This window comes from Etheostoma cragini, chromosome 2 (genome assembly GCF_013103735.1).
Source record: "Etheostoma cragini isolate CJK2018 chromosome 2, CSU_Ecrag_1.0, whole genome shotgun sequence".
In the NCBI taxonomy this organism is placed as follows: domain Eukaryota; kingdom Metazoa; phylum Chordata; class Actinopteri; order Perciformes; family Percidae; genus Etheostoma; species Etheostoma cragini.
In genome coordinates, this window is record NC_048408.1 from 24,180,224 (window position 1) to 24,188,081 (window position 7,858).

The 7,858-nt window shown below is 39.4% G+C and overlaps 1 long non-coding RNA gene across 1 annotated transcript in view; it reads right to left on the minus strand.

The window, feature by feature from the left end:
* Positions 1-7,538, minus strand: part of LOC117956032 — an 18,483-nt gene extending 10,945 nt beyond the window's left edge. Inside the window, exon 1 of the long non-coding RNA XR_004659170.1 lies at positions 7,529-7,538. This is a non-coding gene — a long non-coding RNA (uncharacterized LOC117956032). The remainder of the gene's footprint in view (positions 1-7,528) is intronic.
* Positions 7,539-7,858: the final 320 nt, after the last annotated feature.

Consider the following 7,858-nt stretch of genomic DNA (forward strand, 5'->3'; position numbering starts at 1 on the left):
GTGCAGTACCTTCGATACCAAGGTCTTTGAGTCTGGTGAGCAGAATGTTATGGCTCACAGTATCGAAGGCTGCACTCAATGTAACGTCATTAGCATTTCCCAAACTGCCAAAGTGAAGTGTCATAATGAACATCTACTGTATGTTTCCAACACTCAGCTTTACCTCCTGGTTACAATTTAACATGCCAATAAATGAAACTTTCAGGACTATTCTTAAATTAAGATCACTTTGAAATAAGGAAAATGTTTGTAACTTTAATATGGCGTTACTATCACTCGACCTGGTTTAGTGGTTTATTGCAAAAGCTAAAAAAGCAGAATGCAGGTCAAGCTAAATAATGGAGCTAGTTAGATAGCTAACGTTAATATCTTATATGTCCCAAAGAGTGGATGTGGGTTTAGGGTTTAACACTTATCTTACAATACATCCGAGGGCTGTATGCTGTAAAGCTTGTAACGTGGATAAGAGATGAAGCCATGGAGGTAATAAGGAAAACTCTGTTCATGAAACTGCAAGCTTACTCTGAATACTCGTAACACTCCTGCTTGAGCTATGTAATCCATCACAGTGACCACCAAGTCTGTATTCATTTTTGTCAAAGCTACACAATCATTATGCAGTGCAGATGTTTTAATCAATCTGCATATCCATGGAATGATCATGTGACTGAAAACAAAATGAATGCAGACTTGATGTTCAATTTGATGAATTGCACAACTCAAGCAGGTCTCAAGAGCTAATTGATTTTCATGCTGTAAGTAAATTAATGTAAACCAAGGGCTCCATGGAATTGGAGGGAAATACATGCAAATATCTAAACTGCCAGATGAGATGGTTCGGGCATTTGTTAAGGATTCCCCCCGTGTGCCTCTCTAGGGAGGGGATTCTGGCACGTCCAGCTCAAGGAGGTCTCAGGGAAAACCTGCAGTTAGATGGAGAGATTTTATCTCCACACTGGCCTGGGAACACCATGGGATCCCCCAGTCAGAGTTGGTTAATGGGGTTCCGGAAAATTCCGGTTCCCCGCTGGAACTGCTGTCCCAACGACCCGACCCCGGATAAGCGAATGGATATGGATGGATGGCTGGATGGATGGATGGATGGATGGATGGATGGATTGATGGATAGACGGACGGACGGATGGACAGATGAATATCTAAAACCTACATTTGAAAATCATCAGCAAAATTATAAAAATATACATGACTCTTAATTTGACTCTTAAGTGTCAGTGTCCACCTGTTGACTGTAAGCCCAATATTTACTCTTGTGTTATTTCTGTTTATGGTCTTTGCCAACTCCTAAGGAGAATATATGGCTCTTTAGATGCTAAATGTTCCCCAGCTAATGTATGGTAAAACCTTGTCTGTCATTTGGTGCTAGGCAGTTAGTGTACTGTGAATTGAGTTTTATTTGCTCAAAACAACCACCTGCAGTGTCTGTGAACAATGTTAATGAGAGTAGAAAAAATGAACCAAAACAATGCGCTAAAAGGCTCAGAAACGCTAAATGGAACTGCAGTACCAGAGTTGGTTGATAACAATTAGGGGCTTTGTCACTTTGTCACACCTAGTAACACCTTAAACACAGTCATTTGAGCCATGGAGCAACTTTAAGGAGTTAAAACGTGCACTGGTATGGTCCATTAAAAGTAACTCCCTTAATATCCCTTTTTAAAAGCACATTTTCTAATTGATTGATTCCATCCCCAAGTTGTCTGGCCTTACCTAGCCTCTAGCTTATTATCTTGCGTCCTAGTAGTTGTTGCAGGGTTGCAACAACTACAGGGTTGTTTTGACGAAAGAAACACCGGGAGCCTGAATGGAAGGCTAATTTCTGCAGTCTTCATCCAATGAGATCCTGTAATGGAGTAAAAACCTGTACAGGTTCTTTCCTTGCCATCCACTCAGTGTATGTTAAGTTCTGACCCTTAGCGACTCTAATTAGCAACAAGTGGGTAAAGCCAGTTGACTAATTAATTCTCAGTGATGAAGTGAGAGTAGGCAGACCACCCCTCAAGTAAAGGACCCACAATGCTTTGCCATCAGCCTGTATCTCCCTGTGTATCTCTGGGTTTCCCAGTCTTCTGCGTCTGGGTCACCTCCATGCCCAGCTTTACTTGTCTGGATAATTAGCTGCCCAGCCCTCGCTGCCAGACTGTGTGCCCCATAGAATTATGATGGTGATGGCTGGCCTGCTCTCAGGGGGGAAACTGTGTGTTTGTGTGTGGGTATGTGACACTGAGGCTAAGGGAGACACGGCTGTCCTACTAATGAGGGGACACAAGGTTATTTACGGCAGGCTGGACCAGTATCATGGATATGGAGATAAGGCAATACCTGGGCAATAAATCATTAAGAATGTGTGGGAGTTTAGAGGGGTGTGTGTGTGTGTGTGTGTGTGTGTGTGTGTGTGTGTGTAGTCTGAAATCACTCCGAAATGGTAACAGATGAGTGTGCTTTTCAGTATCAGCCTCTTTCTCACACTTCTACTGCAAGGACAAAGAAGCCTTCATCTTTATAATATCAATATCTCTCGTGTGTACTTACTCAGACACTTAAATTCAGTAGAAAACATATCTGTCACTGGCATCTCTTCACATTATGTATCCACTTTATATTTGCTTTGCTGTGAACAAAACTGAAAAGCTCTCTCTCCTCCTCCAGTTTAGTGACTCATCTTTTTTTTATTTTCGGCATACAGGGCCATTCAGAGCTGAGACTAAACATCCATTGCTAGTCAGGTGCTGTGATGAATACAGCAATCTTTTTTTTGTTAATTTTCCTTTAACATTTAGGTAAACATTTACACTGCTTGCTTCTGGGCAGCTATACGTTTTTTATTTTTTATTTTTTATTTTGTTTTGTGAAAAAAGGAAATCCAGAGGCCTTTTAAGGATCTTATTGTCATCAGTAAGCAATGGAAGCATGAGTGGTCGAGACTGTATATAACCAATAGATCACTTTACTCTGCTTTATCGGTTATGAAATGTACCTTGAAGGCTTTAAAGCATACCCTTTGGACAACAGTTTCAACGACCATCCAAAAAAAGACCACTGTCTTCAAAGAGCACTTACATTGTAGAAATTGTCTTCTGTTGGAGAACTTAGAGTGTCTCGTTACAGACAAGATGACCTTTTTGTCCTGGTTGAGATGTGTTTAAAGCATCCATCTTGTCCAGTACTGAGGAGATTTGTACAATCCTCTTAGTACAATATGTGCCTGTTGCTGTCAGGATATTTTTCTCTCATTAAAAATACATGAACATTTTTAAATGAAGCTCTGACAATTTTCTTGACCAGTGATTTGACCTTAGGATCTTTCAATAAAGTGGAGTGCGTGTCTGGCTGTGGACTGGCTACACTCTCAGGTCTTTCCTTCTGGTGACCTTGTTCACCAGAGAGCGGACCTTCCATTCTCACCTCACTCTTTTTTCTGCTTCAAGCCAAATTTGCTCTCCAGCTGAAATCCAGACCTTTGACCCCATGTGCTTTTGTAATTTATGTTCTACTCAGCCTGTGTACCGTGTTGTTTTTGTTTCATGCTACAGAAACCTTTTTGTCCTGTGTCAGGGTTGGACGTACAAGGAGAAGTTCCCTTGTCAGAACTTAAAACTGTAGGTATTTACTATACACTGATATCTACCTTACTGGCCACCTAAACTAACTATTTATTTAGTATTTGACAGTCTGTCAGACCTCATTAGATATTAAACGAAACTTGTTTTCATTAGATCATTTGTGGTTGTGGGCTTATGCAGAGACCCACCACCTTCTAAATCGCACCCTTATTCCTTAAAGGATGTTCTTTAAAGTGTTTGTCCATTAACAACAGGCTTAAGTTTCCCTGTACAGATGTCCAACTGTGGTGAGAATGCACAGGGTACACACTTTCTTTCTCTCACTATGCATCCAGGGTCGGTACTCTAAAAGCCTGTCACTCTCTCATTCGCTCTACCACATACTCCCCACAAACACACTGCTATTCACTTAAAGAGATCAACATAGACACCAACGCACAAGGATAAACGTCTTGTCACTTATGTAGCCTTCGGCGAAAGTTGTGTGTGGAGCCTCCGCAGGACCATTAATCACGCTTTAATGTGAACTATGCTGCTGCTAACAAAACTAACTCTTACATTAGTTTACTTTTGTGACCAACACATTCTCATACCTCAACAACATTATAGGTTGATTTCAAAAAGATACCATTTACTGCTGCGTGATGGCGGTTTATTTGTTGTAACAGTTATGTTACAATAGTTACAGTTAGTAAATACTTAGTAAGGTTAGTAAATAATTAGGAATTGACTTAAAGTAAGTTACGTAAAACGTGACAAACTGCAGACTAAGGTTAGTAAACCTGGGTTAGTTTGAAAATGACACTTGACATTATTTATGTAGGATTAAAATGTTCTCCTCTTATGTAAAATATGGGGCTCTGGTAGATGTTTGCAATTGGTCATGCTGTGAAAACACTGCCTCTTTTTTTGTAAATGCTGCTGGATTGGGAAAGCCTGGGATGATTGAACTAGTTGTTAACCACCGTCGTGACACAGCTAATGCCGGGCCGCAATTGTTAGGGTTAGTGAAGTCGATAACTGAAAGAAATCCAGGCCAGGTTGATCTTGATTCGTAATACAGGCCTCGGGGCCAGTGTTTGTTTGCCAGACAAGGTAAGTCTAATAATGGCAGATGCTAGTGAGTTATGGGGGATGTAGGATTCAGTGTTTTTTGAGCTTGGCCTACACAATCCAGGATGTCTCAACCTCTGCTACATTGATTTTGATCATTCTTTTTGAAAGTCTTTCACAAGTCTCTAACTTTATAAAAATACAATGCTATATTAGTTGAATACCCCTTTTAACCATGATTAAAGTACCATCAGGTTGAGTTGGTAAGAACTCAAACGTTTTCTAATGAAAACACAAGGAGCTGCAGAACTCCATTGAAACTCTTATGCATTTTTTATTATTTAGCCAAATCTGTGGCTTGAGACAAAGGCGCATCGGTGGTCACAGGATGTAGTCTGGATCAACAACTATTTGTTAACCAAAGAATCACCAGATGTCCCTTGCCTTGAAAACTTCAACAAATAACTTCGAGATAGCAAGCTTCACAATGAAATTTGCAAGTTTTTAACCAAATTTGGAACAATTTACAATTAACTTGTTTACAACATTTGCTATCTAACTGTGACATTTTGATTTGTGTGGATTTGACATGGACAAAGTGCACATGGCGATACACTGGTAAAAGCAAACTGCGTTTTACCATGTATCCAGCTAATTCCCATAGCTCACATTACTGTATGCCTTACTCCACAGCGCTGCAGAAATAGGGCTGGCAATGTGAGACTACTCAGTAATCAACACAGTTAATTACCTTGATTTAAAAAAAAAGTGGGTGGCCTTTTGAAACGCTCTTGTGTGTACACAAAATAATTAAATGTGAATATGATAACCTTCCTTGACTGTTGAGCATAGACTTGTATGTGTGAGAAGCTATGCCTCCAAGGTCTTGCAGCAAAATAACTTTTCCATTAAATTATGGACTGTCAGATTCAGCAATAATACTATGTCCATGCACAAATAACCACAAACCCAGGAGTTTGTGTTGTATCTTTGTTTTTAAAAATAAACTTGCAAGTTTCTCCTGGTGCAAAATCACGTCAGAAATAACAAAGAAAGTTGTACACACGCTTTCGGTGAAAAACCAAGACAGCTTTGTATGTAACCCCTTAGGTCTTCATCAGGTAATTCCCTTAACGCGCTCTTTAAATTCAGATTCCTTTAAAAGTCTTAAAGCTGAAGGTCCAAACAAAAAACACATGTGATTTGGTGTTGGCAAAAATCAAGGGAACCACTTGAGGTTCAACTTAAAACAAGCATGATGCGGTTTTTATATTTTTCTTCATACAATGCAGACCTGCATTTAAATGGGAACATCAATATGAATGTGACACTGTCAAAGAGCTTCATTTCTGTTCCACTTAATATTCCCGCCTGGCATCTGTTAGCTCCATTTGATGTAGATAGCATTTTGAATGGCTCACTGGGAAAATGCAATGTCAATGAATTACAGCACATCATCTTAGCCACCTAGCTTTGTCATTCAGTTGATGGGGCTGTGTATGCCTGGACAACTCTGGCTATTTGCCAGCATGTCCTGTTGATGTAGCCAACTTTATCCTGTTTGCCAGTGAGCTGTGACTAATATGAAAACACATCTGACATCTGGCTTACTCAATCTGTTGGTTTTAAATAGACGTTGGCTCGGTAAAGCATTCATTCCTTCTTTTCTTTAAGGGGGGTGTGACATCTGCCTGAATAGTGTCTTGGGAAGGTGCTAAAAAGCTTCTCAGATTGTGACGTTTGCTGGAAGTAAGCAATAATAGTATGTAGAAAGAAGGCTTACATCATGTTTTTTTTCTTTCAAATGTCCCAGCTGCCATTTGTGACCTTTTCATGTTTTGTTGTTTTGCCATATTGTTGCTGTGAACTCCTGGCTGGTTCAGGTCACCTGAGACTTTCTGCAAAAACTCCTAGTTGACAAATGAAAATGAAAAATCTGATGCCTCCAAGTGTATGAAAGCAAAACCCCTACTCCTATATTAAAAAAGGCTACCTGTGACCCCTCTTCACATGTCATGGCCTCATCGTCAGCAGTTCGACCAAATTGGGATTTTTTTTTCCCTTCTCAGATTGTTTCTTGTAAAAGATTTTCTCATTGTGAAAAAGGAAAATGTAATGAAACAGAAGTGTAATGAATCTAATTATTGGTATAAAGTGCTTTAAAGTGCTCTGAAAAGCATAATTTAAAAAAGTAGGGTAGATACTGTATGTAAAACACATCAAATTTGTCAGTAAAGACCAAGAGAAGTTGCATCAGTTGAATAAAGCCACCACACACACACACTCATTCTGAACAGGGTGTTTATGGTTGTGTGTTGAAATTCTACAATTCAAAAGGAGGACCGAAATGCAAGTGACCAGGCAGGCAGGTTGGGGAAGAAAAAGGGGAACTTTAATACCATGAAGTTATATCCAAGAAGCCAAAAACAGTTAGGCAACAAAAGCAAATCCAAGAACACTACAATTTGTAAACAGTGAAGAAAACTAAACACTGGAACCAAGAAGTACAGCATGATAGAGACAAGAGAACCGGAGGGTGGTAACAAAGGACAGAGGACAGGAGGGCTGATGAGGAACAAACAAAACACATCAGGACAGGGCAGGCCGTCACAAAAGCCGGACAACACACAGGGCAGAAAGTAAAACAAGATATACAGCACCTGTTTACTGGTTCCACTATTATTCCATTTATTTAGTATTTATTCACCATTCTCATATCTCACTTATTATCCATTATTTATTAATCGTTCTCATTTCCGATCTCAGAACTGTTCATAATTTTCATAATGTTCATACTGTTCATATTGTAATATAATAACTTAATACAATTTATCCCAGTTCCCTTTGCACTATGTTCCACATTTAAATAATTTTTATTGGACTCTTCATTGCACTCATCTCTCTACATTGTTACTGTTTAGTGTATGTATATATTATTGTGTCTATATTAGTGTGTATATATTGTTTGTTTGGTTGTTTGTTTTGTATGTGTAAGCACAATGTGAGCAACTATGCTCCAAAGGAAAATTCCTTGTATGTGTCTTCATACCTGGTCAATAAAGCTGATTGTGATTCTGATTCTGATGTGAACCATGAGGAGAACCTTCAAAAGCATGAAACAGACCAAACAAAAATCCAGGAGCATGACAGCATGGCTCTTGAAACGCCAGTTTTACACATTCTTGAACTACTTAATTTAATTCCTACTTATCTTCACTGTGCTC